General features: G+C 35.3%; 2 protein-coding genes and 1 long non-coding RNA gene across 3 annotated transcripts in view; all 3 read left to right on the top strand.

Annotated features, from left to right (window-relative positions):
* LOC134754504 (uncharacterized) overlaps nucleotides 1–19,666 on the top strand; it is a 579,708-nt gene that overhangs the window by 177,943 nt on the left and 382,099 nt on the right. The gene's annotated exons all lie outside the window — the stretch shown is intronic.
* Nucleotides 1–19,666, top strand: part of LOC134754351 (inactive ubiquitin carboxyl-terminal hydrolase MINDY-4B) — a 209,799-nt gene that overhangs the window by 130,118 nt on the left and 60,015 nt on the right. The gene's annotated exons all lie outside the window — the stretch shown is intronic.
* The window catches only part of LOC134754469 (neuroligin-4, Y-linked-like), a 114,384-nt gene continuing 108,592 nt past the window's right edge, over nucleotides 13,875–19,666 (top strand). Inside the window, exon 1 of the mRNA XM_063690802.1 lies at nucleotides 13,875–14,374. The gene's annotated coding sequence lies outside the window, so the exon portion shown is untranslated. The remainder of the gene's footprint in view (nucleotides 14,375–19,666) is intronic.

Here is a 19,666-nt window from a genome sequence, read left to right as displayed (position 1 = left end):
GTCGCAGTTCTAACCTAACCTAACCTACTTTTCTGATAGCATTTCGTTTCTGTAAGGGTCACTCGACCCTGTCGTTTGTAGTGTCCCGCGAATCCAGATAAAATGCGTCTAAGTCGTCCCGCCATCTCTTTTTCGGCCTCGAGGGTCGAGTGGAGGAAACGAGGGGAGGCCTTTGCCCAGCAGTGGGACACTAAATTAGGCTAGTAAAAAAAAAAGGTCACAGTTCTAACCTAACCTAACCCACTTTTCTAGTAGCATTTCCGGGTCCGGGTCTAGGTCCGGATCCGAGTCCGGGTCCGTGTCCGGCTGTCCGGGTCCAAGTTTGGGTCAGAGTTCGGTCCGGGTCCGGATCCGAGTTGGGGTCCATGTCCAGACCCGGGTCCGGGTCCGAGTCCGGGTCCAAGTTTGGGTCTAGGTCCATAAGGAAGAGAACAAATTCCATTCTGATCATCATCAGCAGTTCCACTTAATCAAATGTCACTTTTTTAAATGTAAATGCTGGATTAGTTGATAAAAATACAAAAATCACAATATTTATGCATTTCACATTTGAAGAGTTCCCTCGGTTCCTCATGGGTCTCATCATCAGAACTCAAGCTTGACAAAAATATGCCTTAAAAACTTAAGTTGCTTAACAAACATAAAGAAGAGGACAAATCGCCAAACGTAAACTATGCGTCATTAAAGAGTTCCTTTCTGATCATCATCAGCAGTTCCACTTCATCAAATGTCACTTTTTAAAATGGAAATGCTGGATTTGTTGATGAAAATACTAAAATCACTATATGTAAGCCTTTAACATTTGAGGAGTTCCCTCGATTCCTCATGGATCCCATCATCAGAACTGCGTTTTGACAAAAACGGGACCAATCTGTTTGTATATACTTACAATCAAAAAAAGAATTTTCAAAATCGGTCCAGAAATGACGGAGTTATGGAGTAACAAACATAAAAAAAAGCATACAACCGAATTGATAACCTCCTTTTGAAATCTTGAAGTCGGTTAAAAATAAAGTTTTCTAACATGCGCGGACATATTGCCATTTTTACGTGGCCCCTTCGCCCGGAAAGTGTCACAAATTGTAATTTTTAGGGTTCCGTACCTCAAAAGGAAAAAACGGAACCCTAAATATTCATAATAATATTCATATAATTTTTTGCATACATGTCTTATTTATATCTTAGGTTACAACATACACCCGTTAGGGCATAGCTACATTGTTACTTAACAATAATACTTAGTCTAAATTATATCTTAACAGCTATACATTGTTCACCAGCTTAAATTATATTAAATTATAATTTATCATAAAATTATCAAAATATTAATATAACATTTTCACATTATTATTACGAAATCCAATTTATTCCAAATTATCATTAAAAAATCATTTAACGAATAATAGCACTTGTGTAATAAAAATTCCTTGATTGCCTTTTATATAATAATAGCCATCTATGAAATAAAACTATGAAAACGGATTATATCGCGTATATTGAATTTATAATACATCCCGACGTTTCGAACTCTTTACAGCGTTCGTGGTCAACGGGTGACTGAGGAAAAATTACAAAATGCAAAAATACCCACATACTAAAATAATGAACAATCATAGACTACAAACTTTAAGGCTGGTTGTACATGCAAAATCGGTTCATAAGGCTAGTTATACACTATAATTATTTTTCAAGTAAAGATATATATATATACGCGATAAAAAACGCTGTAAAGAGTTCGAAACGTCGGGATGTATTATAAATTCAATATACGCGATATAATCCGTTTTCATAGTTTTATTTCATGAGTAACTATCGCGGTAACCGAAGTTAATAGCCATCTAAATGTATGCATGCAATTTTATCATCGGTCAACCAATGCTCCGTAAAAGCCACTATATCACTATTTAGGTCAGAGTTCAATAGCACTTCCAACCTCTCCGTATATACCTATAGGTTCGTATACTTGTATGTACATCTACGACAAGTATACTCGATTGGGTAGGCGACATTAATTCATTTATGTATTACTCGGTTCCAATTCATTTAACAAATATCTACCACCTTAAATTATCTACCACTTTCCTATTTATCAGTAAGTAAAAGTAAAACTAAGTAAAAGTATAAGTATGTATTGTGTACTTAGAAGTATCTAAATCATTTAGCAGATAATATAGAAATCACTAGCCTATTCAATCAGTATGTCTTCCATTTGAAGCCTTATACCTTTATACAACAACAACAACAACATGTAACAATTGTTATCAATAAATATTTTCATTTTCCTTTTCATTTTACACAATTCAGAAGTTTCGTTAATCTTTATCTAATCGCTAATCTATGAACTTTCCACACTAAGAATCAAGAATCAATGGTTCAATAATAATGAAATACTGTTATCCAAGTTGATATTACTGATTCTCATATAAGAATCTCTAGATTGGAATGTTAATTGGGAATAAATCGAGATACTGTGCTGTGCTACATCAAGAGAAAACCTTTTGAAACCTTAATGTAACGCTGATTAAACGCAATCCATAAAGTGAATATTATTTAAAAACAATTAATGCGTTTACAATCCCTTCAACCATTTCATAGCAGAAATATCATGCATGCCAATTAGTACCTATGTTACTACTGTTAAATCCATTTTTTGGCCGTTTGCTGGTGCCATTAGTCGGAATGGCTGCGCGATACTGATTGAGTCCCAGTGATGGTTCTGGTCCTTTGAGTTTGGGTAGCCATGTGCATTGTACATATGACATCAAATTGTAATCTGATTTCAATTGCCTCCTGCATTTTTACTCGGGCACATTACAGGTTACTACAACTAAATGATACCAACTTCTAAGAAACCAATTCGTTAGGTACAATTCTTTACGACTGTAACAACAAACAACGTCGAGGCATGAAATTCCATATTACTTCTCTTATGATATGAGTTGTTCTAGTCCTTCAAACGAGTTGAAAGGGTAAAATTCGAATTTCGAATTAAACTAAATGGTTCTGATTTTAGTTCAGTGAAAATATGGATGCGCAAAAGATACGATTATAATGGCCTGGTTTGCTTGTCTGGAAGATATCGCTCTTTAACGATAAGACCGCCTGTTGTGCACCATAGTTTAATAAAGTTTATTTGTACTGTATTGTTTAAAACATAAATATTTGTACATAAAACAAATTTTTTTTCATTCTAAAAGAATATGTAGGTACGGATCATATAAGTATAAGAAACGATATATTGTTGAATCTGGTTCCTATACCTAACATATTAAGCATGATACATTCGTCTCATATAAAGACGCGCAATATATTTTGTTTTTGAATTCACCACACTTGCGCGCACGACTAGTTAAATCAGGGCTGAGCTGATAATTTGGATGAAGCGGGTATTATGCAAGCAATGCATGTTATAGAAAAGCACGCAATCCGGTAAGAATGAACTTGGCACAGAACATCATGATTAGGCGATCTAATTCACAAAATATTGTATATCACTAATTTAACTAGATCCCGAAGTAATAGAAAATATACCAGATCTGAGGTCAGACCTAAACTGGTTTGTCAGCTAAGCAACAACAGTTGCCAAGTCATAATATCAACCCGCTACCCGCATGATAAATAAACTTTAAATTTGATACTATTAACTATTTGGCCACACAGAACAATGAATGTGAGATAGTGATCTTAATTCCTGCAACGTCACAAACAAAATTGCAAGGTCATAGAAGTCATAATTATCACTAGGAACCCTATTTCTAAACATATGTAATTAGTAATGTTAAATTGTTGATCAACTGCATAATTTGAATCTTGTAGCTCAGGTGATAAAGTCGCTGTTTGAAAGGATTCATGCTGGTTCACAAATCGACCAGCAAATTTTAATTCAAAAGTCGTAAATGTTTATTAGTGCAGGATTTTATCAAAGAAATCTAAACAAGCAAAAAAACTTGTCAACTACATAATCAATGATAAATATGAAAATTAAACCATGTTCGTGTAAACATAACCATAACAAACACCTAAATTTCTTCCTTTTCAACTTAAATTTGTTAGGTAATATGAGCAGGTATGGTAACGCGCGGTACCAATCATATGACATTTAAGAGAACAATTTGATTATTCACAACTTTGGGAAAAATCAAGTTGTTTTTTATCAAATATTGCCATTGGAGGGCTTCTTCACTTTTTCTTTGATATTTCAGTTTATATTGAATTATTGCGGATTAAGTGTAAAGTTTCTACTGCTTTAATGAAACATGTAGGTAATTGGTTTCAACATAATGAAATGTGAGATTTGAGCTGTTCCATGGCTCGTGTTGAAGGTGAAATATTACCAAGTTATTGCTTAAAAACTGATGATACACCTGTCTTACAGGATTCATGGTAAACATACCAAACCTGATGCCACACCCATAACAGGGGCGTTCACCATGTCTAATTACAAATGCTTCCTGATACCTTTTAGTAGGTATGTAGATGATCTTTTCTGATGTGATAATCTTTGCCACTCTCTCATTCTTATAACATAGAAATGTTGAATCTGCATAGTAATGTTTACGTTAACTGAGACTATGTTTTAAAGACTTTTTGTTATCTTGTTTTTCTTGAATTGTATATTGTATTAACCTCTGTTACTGAGATGCTGTCAACTTTGAACCTCTTTAACTAAGACTTATGTAGGACGAAAATAAATTTCCGTTTCGTTCTTAGTCTACTCGCAAATTTCGGACTTCGGCTTATTGTGCATAATGAGATGAGTACATATTTGAAATATGCGGAAACGAAGCCTTAAGCCTTCATCAATACGTGAAATACAACAGTCAATATCCGATTTTGAGTGGCTAGACACGCGATGAAATAAGTATATATTTGATATAATTTATTGCATTGAAAACATCTTAGTGCTGATGGTTTCCAAAGATAAACTAAAATGACAGATTTCTTTGAGTGATTCGCTTCTGTGTACAACAAACGGAAACTTGATTATTTTTGTTGATTTGTTACCTTTTTGTGATTACCTATATATAAAGATTACAACTGTTTGTTTAATATTTACAAAAAACGGTTGTTTCATTTAATTACCTCACCTCTAGGTATAACTGAACTAACCTGTATTTTTGAGACCTTCTTTATATGAGACACATTTTTTTCTTCAATCTGGATATCTGAGAAAACTGTGTAAGTGGAATACCTGTTTAAGTGAGACTAATTCGCAGATCCCTTGAAATCTCAGTTATCCAGGTTTCACTGTATTTTGCATTTAAATAATATACCAAGAAAGTGTTTGTATTTTGTTAGGTACCTACTTTTTATAAACTATATTTTTTTTATACCTACTGACATTTGCAATCTCTTGTATATCAAAGATCAAAGAGCAAGAATGTTCAATAAAATGTAGGTACTTAATTGCCTATATGTTCTGGTTAACTACTAACATATTCGCCTGCTTAACGCCTTTTTGCAAGAAAAGGATTACATAAATATTATGGGCTTCATGCCTGAAATGAAACATTAAATTGACCTGAACAAGCCAAAAGATGTAGCACTTTAATTGTACAGTCAGCTGCAGAGAAAAACTACCCCCTGCTTAGAAATTAGTATGCAAAGGTGCTAAGCTAATAGTATTGTTGACTGTACATGCGTAAGAAAATTGACTTTTCATCTGTTAGAGAGAAACATATGTTACATTTTACATTTGATGATGATAACAGTGAGTGCATAATAATTCCCAGCATCTCCACCATGTCGTCAAGCTCACTATAGTTATTAACCTATCGAATGAGCTGATACCTTTACTGAATGAGCTGATGCCTTTACTGATACTGGAAAAACGATATGTAAACATACTACATACCTATACGAGGCCTGGACGTTAGTGAGATGAGGATAATTCATTGCTGGTGTCCTAATTTGTTACCTACGTATAACATGAGTTACACCTGATTATCCATCTGGTTACTTGGGCTTCATAGTCGCCTCCAACCTCCCCTTATAGCGACCCCTTTCCGCACACTAAGTTTACCTTAAGTTCATATGATGAGTGGTTACACTTTCTCGTAACTACAATGTGTTCTATAATTCTAAATTACTAATATCTTGGGACGAAACCCTTCGTATAATTATGATTGAACTTCACTTACATTAGCCATGAACAATTCCCTCGGATCACTGTTGACACTCTGAATACTGATTTCACAATGAATGTTAGTCACAATCTACAAGAGACACCTCATTATTCTAATAACACCATAGGAAAGTTCTTGAATAGATCCTAAAGCAAATATCACTCTTCCCGTAGCTTTGTTCGCACACATACTCCTTTTCTAACTGTCGTTCGCGCGTATACCCTCTTGTCTTACCCTCAAAAATCACAACAAGCTAGAAGCGGTTATTTTACTTAAACGTGGCTACGAGCGCCATCTACTCCATGACGTTGGCAGCTATTAGCCGATTCGCGATATTCGCGACAGCATGCAAGCAAATGATATACAACTAAATATTTAATAATAATTTAAATTTTTTCGGGAATTTTTCCTGTCTAACCCACTATCACACCTAACATCTAACATCTACCATGGTCCATGCAGATATCTACGCGTTAAAGAACTAATTAGTTTCACTAAGTGAAGTAGCGTCTCGATAGCCAAGCGGCTAACAGTGCTACTTACTACTTAAACGGCCAGAGGGAAATCGGGTTCGATCCCCGACGCAGGTCTGAGATGGGACTCGGAAAAAATACAAAAACACTGGGGAATCCTTTACTTTACGAAATTAATATTTTGTTAGATTTGATATTATGAACTTGGCGTGTAAGTATCCGGATGCAAAGATTAATGTTTTAAAACTAGGGGGTTCCTTTTCTCTGACGCTGACTGTACTATGTTGCCGCTATAACAACAAATACTAAAAAAGTACGGAACACTCGGTGCGCGAGTCCGACTCACACTTGGCCGGTTTTTTTACTATGAAACTTGCATAATCCTCCCCAGGCCCCAGCCACACCACGTCTTCTGATTTCGCTGTGGTTAGAGTGGTGAAATGTATATCACAGATTTATTAGTCAAAACAAGAAAATAACATTGCACCAAAAAATAGATTTTTTAATTTAAATAGATATGCAAGCCAAAAGTAACATTTTCGGAAATTCTTTAAACTGGGATTGTTTATTTTGTTTTATAGTAGGTAGGTCCATATTTTCTGAATGTGCTTATGAATGTAGGTCATAGCGTAGGTGTTCACTAATTGCTACAGTTGCGTTAAGAAGCACTCTCAAGGCTTTTAGAGCTTCGACCTTTGCACGAGTTACACATATGTAAATTTTGAAGAAGGCACCTGCGTTATTTTATTTTTAGTATGTTATTTAATTCCTTTATTTATTTTCCTTCTTAGGTAAGGAGTTTTACAATATGTATATAAAAGTAAAATAAAAAAATAAATACATATAAACACATTATATAAAACCTAACCTAGGGTGCCGCCAGCAGCGGGCAGGGCCCAAGCTGCCGGTGGTCAGGGCCGCAGAGTGAGGAACCGACGTACTATACGCGCCGTGTTCAAAATTACCCAAGACCCTTGATCGAACCACATGAGTGACTCTCCGGGACGGCGGCATTCCCGACAAATGTCGACCGTACCGTCCTTCAGGATATATCTCCGGTAGTTATTCGTCATGATAACTTCGTCCGCAATTGCACAAACAAACCCTCGGTTTCTCCGAGCCAGTTCACCGACGCGGGCAGGTCTACAACGGGTCCCATGAGGGCCTTGTAGAACCGCCCGTGTAGCTGCTTATCCTTCCATACCGCCGCCTAGGATTTTATAATATAAATATTAGTGGCTTAGCGAAACAGGCTTTAGGTTACTTTTCGTTCATGTCGTCGCAAATATGGACATACTCGTATTTGGTATCAGTACCTATACATTCAGTATGATGTCCTGAACACAAATATATGCTATGCATAAATATATATATGCACAAGCGCGAAAGTGGTGGGGGTAGTTGCTGTGGGGTACACTACATAATTCCGAAAAATGTTATGCCGAATTTCAGAATGCCGAATTTTATTATTCCGATTTTTAAATGCTCGACCTATCAAAATTCCGACTGTCGTAATTACGAATGATGAAAATCACGAAGATTTATATTTCCGAAAAGCCGAAAAGCCGAATTATGCAAATTCCGAACCACATAATTCCGATTATAACAATTCCGATGGTGACAAACACCGAATTTTACAATTACGATTTTTGAAATCACGAATTCCGAATTGCCATTATTCCGAAATTTTAAATTCCGAACTGGGTACAAGTATGTATATTTTCTTAACATAATAAACTGAAATTACTACTACTATGCATATAAAATAAAATAAAAGAGCGGCTATAGCCTATAACAATAAAAATTATGTTACTTGCTATTGAAATCGACAACGATCAAGATTATTCTTCTCTGCGTTCAAAACGCGTTATAGTTGCCGGCGCTCGCCTACCGCGCGTCAACGCCATCTATTGAGTGTTATTTCGTGAAACACCGCTGGAGCATATAGCTCTTACGACTCCCCTCTGGACGGCCAATGAAGGCAAGCCAGAGCTGAGAGTCCTGCGGGTCCCCTTGGGGTCCACTCCGACCGACGTAGACACGCCGGAGACGGAGACCCTGACCGACTCTCTGGAGCACATCGGCTCCGTGGGGTCGTCACTCCCCAACAGCTCGCCACAAGCGGGCTATTTTTTTTTTTAATAATAACAATAATTTTTAGTAGGTACTGACATTTTACTTTTGTGTGAGGAGGCTAATGCAAAATTGTGGTTTTTATATTGAACTACCTTTTGTTCGTGACATCGTCTGCGAGGACTTAGTAACCGCAGCTAGAGTAAGAATAGCGCCTGGATAAAGTCTAATAGCAATCATTCCATTTGAGCATATACTTGATTGTTTACACAAATTATCAGGCATTTTAATTTGCAAGGGCAGACCCCAAGCAAAACTTTGCTAGGTGAAAATAGGCTTGATAGAAAAAATGTAAACATGAAATTTCATTTAATTGTATATCGTTACTCTGCATACAACAGCAGTATAATTTTAGTATAAATTTGCTATTGATATAACCGACCGACGTGATAAGTAGAATTTTCAACCCGCACAATGACCATAAATCTTCTGTCGCAAGTTTCGCGCGTCACGCCATATCTTTTATTCCCTTCTAATTTACTAGCTTAACCTAATTTAATTAATAATTTAAATAAATGACGCCACTTTAATGGAATATGAATATACCGTTTGTATTATTGTACCATATTGCTGAATTTTTAATGTTCGACAAAAAAAACTTTTTCGATATACGAGTAAGGTACAGATTTCGTTTCGATGACCCTCGAAAAAATTCAGACGCTCAAGTGGAGCCGCAAAACGTATATGCGTATCCTAAACGTTTCCACGTTTCCGTGTGACCCTTTCGAGTAGGTACGTAATAAATGACCTCTGTTTGTTTTCGAGAGTTGGTATTTGCCACTGTGACGCTTAAAGACAATAAAAATAAACAAAGTGACTTTTTATTTTGGTTTTAGTTCGGATTATTTACTTTACAATGCATGTGCTCGAAAAATGCGTTTCCTACGGAGCCATATCATGCGGAAAGTACTACTTTTCCGCACTAGTGCTTTTTGTTTTCATTTTTTTTACAGTACATATGGTGCTACTTTCTCGCACTAGTGCGGAAAAGAACACTATTCCGCACTAGTGCTTTTTGTTTTAAATTTTTTTAATAATTAAACTTATTTGCCACTAGCTGTGCCCGCGGCTTCGCCTGCGTGGAATTCGGTCTGTGTCAGTAAGTGGCTAATTCACCCCTAATTTATCTCCCTCTCCCCTGGAGGCGGAACTTGAAGTAAAGTTGACAGATGGATACGCTAGTCCAGATAAAACATTTTACAATTAGGTACCACTAAATAAAACTACACTCCAAAATCAATATTTTTTCGCACTTATTCAAATTTTTGACGTGATTTAAACGACATAGAGTAGTAGGTGTATATAAGACGATACAGTACCATTTTTGTATTTTTGCATCCTTGACTGTACCTATCCAAATCATGTCCATGGCAAATATCATCCAAATCGGTCCTCCAATCAAATCAGTCTAAGCATGACGCCGGCGGCGCGCAGCGTCTGCCCCTACGACTTGTTGATGGTCATGGCGAAGCAGACGCTCACGGGGACCTGTAGGCGCTTGAAGCGGAACGGGAAGTTGCTCGGGATGAGGGGGATGCGCGGGAGGAACACGGCTTCTCCGGCGCCACCCTCCGTCAGGATCTGCGCCTACATATGTATTGCGTACGATGTCCTTGGGATCACAATCGAGACTCGCGCTGGCTTGCCGTTTCAGCCGAAACCGAAGCGACCTGCCTTGCTAGAGCGCCACGGAGTCTCTCACCGTGATCTTTCTCAGACTCCTGAGACCGTGCCCCTTGTAGCCTAAATGCATTGCGAGACTTTCGCGAAAGATTCGATTTTTTTCGGGAAGGCATGGTAACGTGTATAAGTCCCAAATCGTTTGACATTTACTGAAAAATGTTTTTTTTTAAAGTACCCACCTTCGTGACCATTATTAAGAGGAAAGGGCACGGCCGCTTGTCCATGCAAACGCAGTTTCCATTTTCCTCTATCATTATGAAAATATTTTTAGGTACATAATTTGATGCATATTTACCATTGGTGTTCCTAAGATGTATTTAAGAAGTGTAGCTACCCAGATTTTTGATGTAGGGGGGTGGGGATGTTTTGAGATTAGGTTCTAAGTCGTATAGTATCATTTTCAACTAAATCACAAGACGTATACGTAGATTTCATGTAAATCAGTTCAGGCGGTTATTGATTCCCCCTACAATATTACACTGATCTTCTATTTTCTATCACGTTTAATTCATTATAACGGGTATTATTCAATCTCCACAATGACACTCGACCATCCATGCTTGACTGAAACACTTTTTCATCTAGAAACGCGACGTTCCTAAAATCAAAATTTAAATATTGATACGCAAAATCGAGTCTGAGGTCCTTATGTCTTCTTTGAAGCACTGGTTTTCGAGCAGGGACTCGATTTCTTAAGCCAGCCGCTTTCAATCTTCGACGGACACTATCGCGGGATATCCCATAATCATTTGCGACTCCGAGCGTTGAAGTTACAGGATTTTCTTGATATAAGCGAATAATATTTTGATCTTGAATGGCTGTAGTTTTACGGGGACGACCTAAACTTTTATGGTGGTCGACATTGCCTTCTGCTTCCCATCGTGTAATCCACAATTTCACGGTATTTCTCTAAAATAGAATTATAGCAATGTATTATTAAGAAAAGTCACTATAACAGTTCTTTGAGTAGGTTTTGCGTAATTAACTAAAAAATAACTTTCAGAAACTCCCAACACTTCCATAATTTCATGAACGGGTTTATTTTCCTCGTGCATGGATACAATTCTATGTTTCAAATGGTCGTCGACTCGATAAGTCGCCATTATATTGAGTTTTGTACCTAACTATTATGTTTATCCCTGCAAGATAATAATGAAGTAGATTTTTTGTAATGTGACATATTGAAGTTGACTTATTTATCTTTCTTTTTACGCTATGTAAAGAAGGAGGTTTATTAATAATTGTACAAATCTATTAAAAGTAGTGAGTATTGTATTCTTTGCTTCGGATCATCTTCGGATACCTGATTTTTAAATAAACCACACATAAAATCACAATTTAATTTTGCTAATGAAAACATGTGAGACAGACATATACAATGACAAGTCGGCACTGTTTTCGTGAATTGTCAAATAACTTCATACAATTTACGGCTCTATACTAAACAGGTATAGTTCGATTTTGCACGTTGATTACATATTTTTGATTTTCGTGTCAGATATATAGGCGGTCCATCTGCCATCCGATGTATTTCCTTTCACAGTTGATATATATTTATACCGTGAGAGTAATCACATAATTTTTAATTTTTATGAGTAATCAACTATTTTTAAGCGACCCAATCCGATATTTATACGGATACAGAGTAACGATGTTTTTGCCGGCCACAAAGCATTACATATTTTTACCAAGGTAGTGTCGTCATATACTTATGGCTCCAATGGAGGATCAGATATTTTTGCACGGCTGCCCACAGTCATATATTTGTGCCGGTTATTGGTGCCGGTGTTCACATAATTATGATTTTTATAAGTAATCAAATATTTTTAAACGACCGGATCCGATATTTATGCGGATACAGAGTAACGATGTTTTTGCTGGCCAAAAAGCATCACATATTTTTACGGAGTTAATGTCGTCATATACTTATGGCTCCAATGGAGGATCAGATATTTTTGCACGGCTGCCCACAGTCATATATTTATGCTGGTGACTGTACCATCCTTTTCTCGAAGCCATTCAGGCCATTTTTGACGTCCTGTAATTTTGTGCTGGCTAAAGATAGAGCCCTGAATTTTCAGTGACATATAGGGCATGATATGGCTTACATATGTTCCCAAGAACATTCAATTTGAACTTATAGTTTGAGAATTATTGCATGTCAAAGTTCCTTAGTTTCGTCACTGACACACTCACTCACGATCATCATAATTCTAAGGTACTTCTAGCAGACCCACGAGCTCCAAATTTGAAACGTAATTAGTTTTTAGCGTATTAGTCCAATAAAAACTTAAAAATACTGCAATAGATACTTACTACGTACTACGTACTTATTACGTATTTTTTTAATACTTATAATGACTTGGCAATCGCACGGCTACATAATGACATAAGAATAATTCGTCAAATATTTGAAATAATCCAAATTGAACATAGCGCTAGCCCTAATAATGCAATACAGTTTGAGCAAAGTAAAGCACTGTGTGCGATTGCCAAGTCATTATATGTATTAAAAAAAATAAAGTTAAGTATCTAATATTGTTACGGTTTTAACACCCCCTGGCACTGACTAAAATAACCGACTTGGTATCACATTACATCTCAAAACTTTTTTGTAGTAAAAGAACTGGGTTGCGAGACTTGCATCTTTTTACATGTAATGTTTTTGATGGGTTATAATCTTCATGCTGTAGAGTAAGTTAGAGTTAGACCAAGACAAGTCTGCAATGATTTTGATAGCACACGCAGTGCAAGCGTTTTTTATAAATCATAATTTCATAGAAGTTTGAAGTTTACAATAACACTTGCACTGCGTGTGCATTCAAAATCGTTACAGACTTATCTTGGTGTAACTCTATTAATATGTCCAACTTATATTTACCTAACTTATTATGCTTATGCGTTTTTTTTGCAAACTGTACACAACTATTTACACGAAAGAAGGGCTTTAGTAAAGATTTTTATATATGTATCTACCTTTTTATAAAGGTACGAGTACGTTTACATAGTTGAAATTAAATCACTTTCCATACATTGTATCTAGTCTTTTAATTGTAAAAAATTCAAACCAACACCATAGAGTAACTTATACTAGAGCGGTACTGTCATAGTAAATTTTGTAACCCCAGTAAATTCACTGCCATCTGTCGACACACTTTAAAACTAAAAATGAAGGTTTATAAAAATACGATAAATGATTTTTTTTATTTGCATTAATTATTTTTATGATTTTGACCCATGTTCTTTCACTGATATGCGTTAAAATTGTTAAATAACAAACGAAACCGTCAACGCCATCTATACGACAGTAGGCCAAAGCTAGTAGCGCCCTCTGAACGAGAATCAAATTTTCTTGATTTTCGAGGCACGTTTTTTTCTTAGACTGTATCCATCTATTACGGAGTTATATCTATCTTTGCCAACACTTATAGTTTCGTAGAATACAGCGACATCTAACTGAAGCGAATTGAACTATTTGTATAGCTTTCCCACAATCTGCCTTTCATCGACGCCGAGAGAGCAGAATACTGGGAAACCAACTTTATTTTACCGTTACCTATTACGCTAGCGCCTACGCGAAATGTTTCAGAATGAAGGTTCGCCCATTAGTTTGCTATTTTGCCACCGGTTACACATATATTGGTGTTGAGATTTGGAATTCAGAAGTCTTACTTCAGTCCGCGCTCGTCCGCGCTTTCGTGAAAACGTGCAAGGAAACTGTTGATGCTTAGAACAATATAAAAAATAGATTACAACATAAAAAAATAATGAAATAAGTTTCTACTTCTGACAGTTATGTGCTGATAATCTAGGTTTTAGGAGCTTTAACTAAGCAAAAGTGTAATTGTTTTTATCGTAAGCAAGGTACTTATTAAACAGAATAATCAAGTGAAAAGATTATGACCGGTGTAATTTAATACTTATGGACACCACGGCAAAAATTGTTGCAGCTACAAAAAGGTAAAAAAATATTACTTTTATATGTTTTTCGCGTATCGTAAGGTTTTTGTAATATTTTTTTTAATATATCAACAACCTAGATATTTTATTATTTATGTACCTATATAAATACTTGCATGACCGAAGCTTTTTGTTAGTTTACATATTTTTGTAGTATTTTTTGTGTTTTACTTCAAGAAAAACACTGGCTGCCATGCGAACTACCTATTTATTTAGCAAAATGGTATATTAATATACCCACATATAATATTAGCAGCCAATTACTGAAGAACGTGCAATGCGAAATGTGAAATTGCACCTAAGTATTCTATGTTATACTTATTTGTCAATAACTATGTGTCGAATTGTAGAAATTATTCATCATATCACTTTGTGACATAATTATACCTACTAAAAATTCAAAATATTTTGACTCTTTTTACAAAACGCCAAGTGAAGAGCTAAAAACAGCAGTAAGATCTTTATTTTTACTACAAGCTTTTATTTAACTTGCCCTGTTAGTTTATCTTGTTAGTGTGGTTCAAATCTTGGAAACTAAATTTTGAAATTTTGCATACATATGTAAATCGGATGGCAATGTAATATTATGATGACATGATGATGGAGACAGGAGGTGGCCATGGAAAGTCTAGAAAACAACGCAAACCAATTGTGTTTGGGGTTGTTAGAATTGTCTCGATGAGTATTAGTTGCACGTGGAAAGAAAATTACAATCAGCGATAAAAACTTGACCCGAAAATGATTTTTTGACAAAAACCTAGGTAGGTATACTTATAATTTATTCTTGTAAGAACAAAAATACACTGAAGTGAAATGGAAACGCGTCACTTTGTATAGGATTTACATTTTCAAAGTGACCCATTTTCATTATCGAGTGCATAACAGTGGAGTGAGGCAAATAAAACGTATACCATTATATTTGTCCGCTGCATGTTAATATTTAAATAACATTACGACTATGAAAAGCTGCTGTGTTGGCAAAAATTACGAGTGGCCCAACCCGGCAAGGTTAATCGTGAAGTTACATATATGTACGTAGGTATATTGGGACTCTTTCCCCTCAGGTCACATTCAGTTTTTACTTCGAATTTGTGAAATCAGAAAACCGCAGGAGGAGGAGTAGGTACTGAAAAATTAACAAAGTATAAGAATCGAATAGAAATGTATAGGAAGAATTAAAGAATGCCGTATAGCCGTATATTTTATCATTAACAAAAAAAACATATAATGCTGTTGCCTCCACTATTTTTTATTTTTGTGTTTTTGCAATTTTATTTAACCATTGAGTCGATCGTTTTCAATGGGTACTTAGACGTTAACATTCTTGACGAGCCATTTAGGCCCTACAACCAATTTTTTGAAACATTGTCGAAGTGTTATCTTCATGTTTGCCCGGTATTCTTGATAGGACTACCTATATACCTCAGGCCCCTAAGGGCAAATATCTTCTTCGCCAATAACTATAAATAAGCCAATAACTAATAAACTTCATCACTTCTTCAACAATAGCATATCACTTATTGACAAATCGGTCGCTTTTTCCATCTAAATTCTGGGGCAGGCAGCATATCAGGTAATAATTCTGGGGCAGGCAGCATATCAGGTAATAATTTAGGCAAAATTAAAAAAAGTAGATTATACGGATGAATTTCCAACTTAACTTACCTTCTTAGTGAAAATATCAGCAGGTTCTGTGGAAGGGTGATGAATCTGTTGAACCCTATAGATTCATTCCGCTATTCATACACCTCAAAATATGCCTTAATTTTAGATACATAAAGTATCAATCAAGTCACCTACCACCATCCACTAAAACGAAACGTTTGAAAGAGAGGCAAAACTGGAAAAAGGCTGATGTGAGAATAATACTTCGTGCCTCATGGAAATATATAAAAATCGTCAAATCCGAACCTCGTGTAAATAATACTGTCTGTGTCTGGGAAACTAAAAATAAAATTCATTAATGATATTGATAATTAGACTTACACAGCAGTGCTAACGTTTACGTATTTTTCCTACTGAGCGTAAGAAAAAAAAATTATACGTAGAAAGATATTTTTTCATAGGCTCAGTAGTCAGATTGCATTTCTCAATCATAACCGCATCTTATTTTTAACACAAAAATCTAACTGGCAATGGGCCGATCTCTTTGGAACCGCATTTCTTTCCTGGTTTAGTTTGATACATGCACTAGTTACATTCGCCTCTGTTAGCACAATGACAATAGAAACAAAGAATCTTTTTAATACAGTTGCTCAAAAAGTGCTACTTTTCGTGGCTGTTTAGCGTGCGGAAAGTTGGTTTTCGCGAACTAGTGCTTTTTACTTTTCCAATTTTTTTAAATTTTTATTGTTCCAATTCATGACTACTTATTGATGAGTGTTAATATTAGTTTCCTTTAAACGTTGTAATCAACATAAAAACCTACTGTTAATGTAAGAATACGAAAAATATGCATATTTCATATTTTATTACTTACCATTTCATCATAATAAGTATTATAACACGTTTATTTTTTAATGTTGAAAAACCGTCCTTATAAAGTTTCTGAATGGAACGAAACGCCTGTCAAAGAAGAGGCGTATTTTCTTACTGCAAGAATGTTTTAAGTTTTCAAAGGCAACATTCGATATTGTTTTTATAAATATACGATACACAAAAAATCGTAAATAACGATATTTAGGTGTTTAAATATTTACAATTGTTTCTGTCTTATAGAACATGCATTTGAAAAAAAAAACTTTCATTGAAGTGGGTTCAATAACAATAACAAAACCTATTCTAGTCGAATAAAAGCTAGAAAAACACCTCTTCATAATGTCAATGTAAATTATGTCAGTGTCACAGAATTAATAATATAAAATTTTCGAATTCCATTCCTTACTTGTTGCTTTTCTTATTTTTTCGCAACTGTATTAAAAAACGTCGTTCGATACACGTGCGGATATGTCATTCTTCACTCGTCCCGAGTCTTGCCACTCGCCTACGGCTCGTGGCAAGATATCTCGGTACACGTAACGTAATGACATACTTTCCGCACTAGCATCGAAATGTATTATTTTGATTGATTTTATTTTACGTTTACCGGAAACCTTTAAGAAGTAATTTTTTATTTATTTATAAATACTGTTTCGAACTTTCTCTAAAACTTTCTCAATTTAGCAAATAACGTAACTTTAAAGTATCTAAATTAATCAATAAACTACAAAGCTATAGTACTTTTCGATTCTAGTGCGGAAAGTATGTCATTACTTCACGAGTTCCGAGACATCGAGTACTCGGTACGAGTGAAGAATGACATTTCCGCACTTGTATCGAACGAAGTTTTTTAATACAGTTGCGAAAAAATAAGAAAACAACAAGTAAACTTTTATATTATTGTTTCTGTAACATCAATTTTTTAATACAGTTCTATCTTATTTATTTTTTATTGACATAATAATTAATAGCACAATTTGTACAATTATTGAGTGTAACATTGAAAGCTTTCGTTGGTAAGTTAAGTGTCGTCTGGCTGAGTGAATTATTAATTTCACATGTCTGTGAAGATTGTGGTTCGAAATTTACATATGGTCTTGACTGTTTAGATGGGCCTGGCTGGGGTTCAAAACTGTCAGGGTTGTCCGGTTGAAATGTGGATACTTGCTTTGTTGGACACTGCTGGGCCCGGCTTTATATTAATTGATGATGCTAGTTTTTGTCCAATTTTTAGTTTGTTTTGTACCGATTTTTCAATATATCCCTCTTCAACATTATTTGAACGCCAGCCACCATGTCTCTTCAGAGTTGTAATATCACCAGCACCACCAGTGTCAGCGAGTAAGGTGGCTGACGTCCTTCTAAATGTATGTCCTGTATACTGATCAGCATCGGGCAAATTCAAAAAGTTGACAATTTCCTTGGGCATATTACCAAATTTATTTAGGCCTTATGACCTGTGCTGTGCATTTACCTTTTTGGTAATTTTGGAAAAATCTGTCACTTTTGCCCTTTGATGATCGTTGTTGTTGATACTTTTTGATAATTTCGGCAAATGGGCCATCAACGGTAAAAGATGTTGTTGAGTTGAGTTGTTTTTGGTCCCATATAACCATTCCGGTCGCAGAATCATCAAAGTAGTAACTAAATGTCAGATGTGTCGAAACGGTGTCGTAACAGTTACTACACTTTGCGACTGTGCTGAGAATTGAATTGTTTCAGTAACTAAGTGTGGTCGCCGTGTCTACACTTTCCGGTAACAAGGTGTCGAAACATTGTGTGACCAAATCTGTACACAATGTGTCGTAACGGTTACCGAACTGTTTCGAAACATTGTGACAGCAAATGACAATATAGAATACCTCTTGAAAACCAAGGTTTGTCAAACTGTACCATTAGTGTCTCGTGTGCTCGTAATGCGAGTAAGTCATCATGAGCAATCCAAATGATGATATATGTATATAATGATAACCATATAAACGCTTGTCAATATTTTACAAAAAAGTGGGAATAATAAAAAATGTACAGAATAAAAATATTTTATTAAAATAGAAGAAAACTAATTTCAATAGTTTTGAAAATCGTCCCCCAAGGTGGAGATAAAGGGGTTGAAATCAAAGTTTGTATTTTTTGAGTGCTGGACTTGAATCTTTGTATAAAGGCATATAACTTATTAGAATACAAGAAAAGTAATTTCAACGTTTTTAAATATTCATCTCCTAAAACAGTTAAAAGGGGGTTGAAAGTTTGAATTCATTACAAATGCTTTGAAACTTCTTAGAAAGTCATTATTATATTATAAGATTACAAAAAAGTTATTCCAACCGTCTTAAAAATTCAACCCCTAAGGGGGTTAAAAAGGGAATGTAAGTTTATATGTGACATTTTCAACCATAAGGTACCACATTGTCGCTTGTCAATAAGGTTGATTTCAAATTGAAGCTGTATGGAAATAGCGCCTTATTGACAACCGCCAATAAGTACCATTTTCATTGAAAGTGGCACATAAGTGGTACAAGTTTTCTTTTAAGCTAGGAATTTGAAACGTGGTAAAAGTTTCAAGTTCCTAGCTTAAAATACATATATTATTGGTAAATACATATATTAAAATAGACGAAAACTAATTTCACAGTTTTTCAAACATCAAACATTTATTCAGCAAACAGGCACTTTTACATGTCAATTTTTACAAGCAATAAAATTATCCAATAATTACAAGAAACAATTACAAATATGGAATCAATAAAATATTCGATACTTTGTTAGATATGTATTCAGTCTAAATGTCAAATTACACAAAAAAAAACTAATAAA

Source organism: Cydia strobilella, chromosome Z (genome assembly GCF_947568885.1).
Source record: "Cydia strobilella chromosome Z, ilCydStro3.1, whole genome shotgun sequence".
Classification (NCBI taxonomy): domain Eukaryota; kingdom Metazoa; phylum Arthropoda; class Insecta; order Lepidoptera; family Tortricidae; genus Cydia; species Cydia strobilella.
Note: the sequence above shows the minus strand (reverse complement) of the source record. Positions and strands in the feature narration are given on the sequence as shown.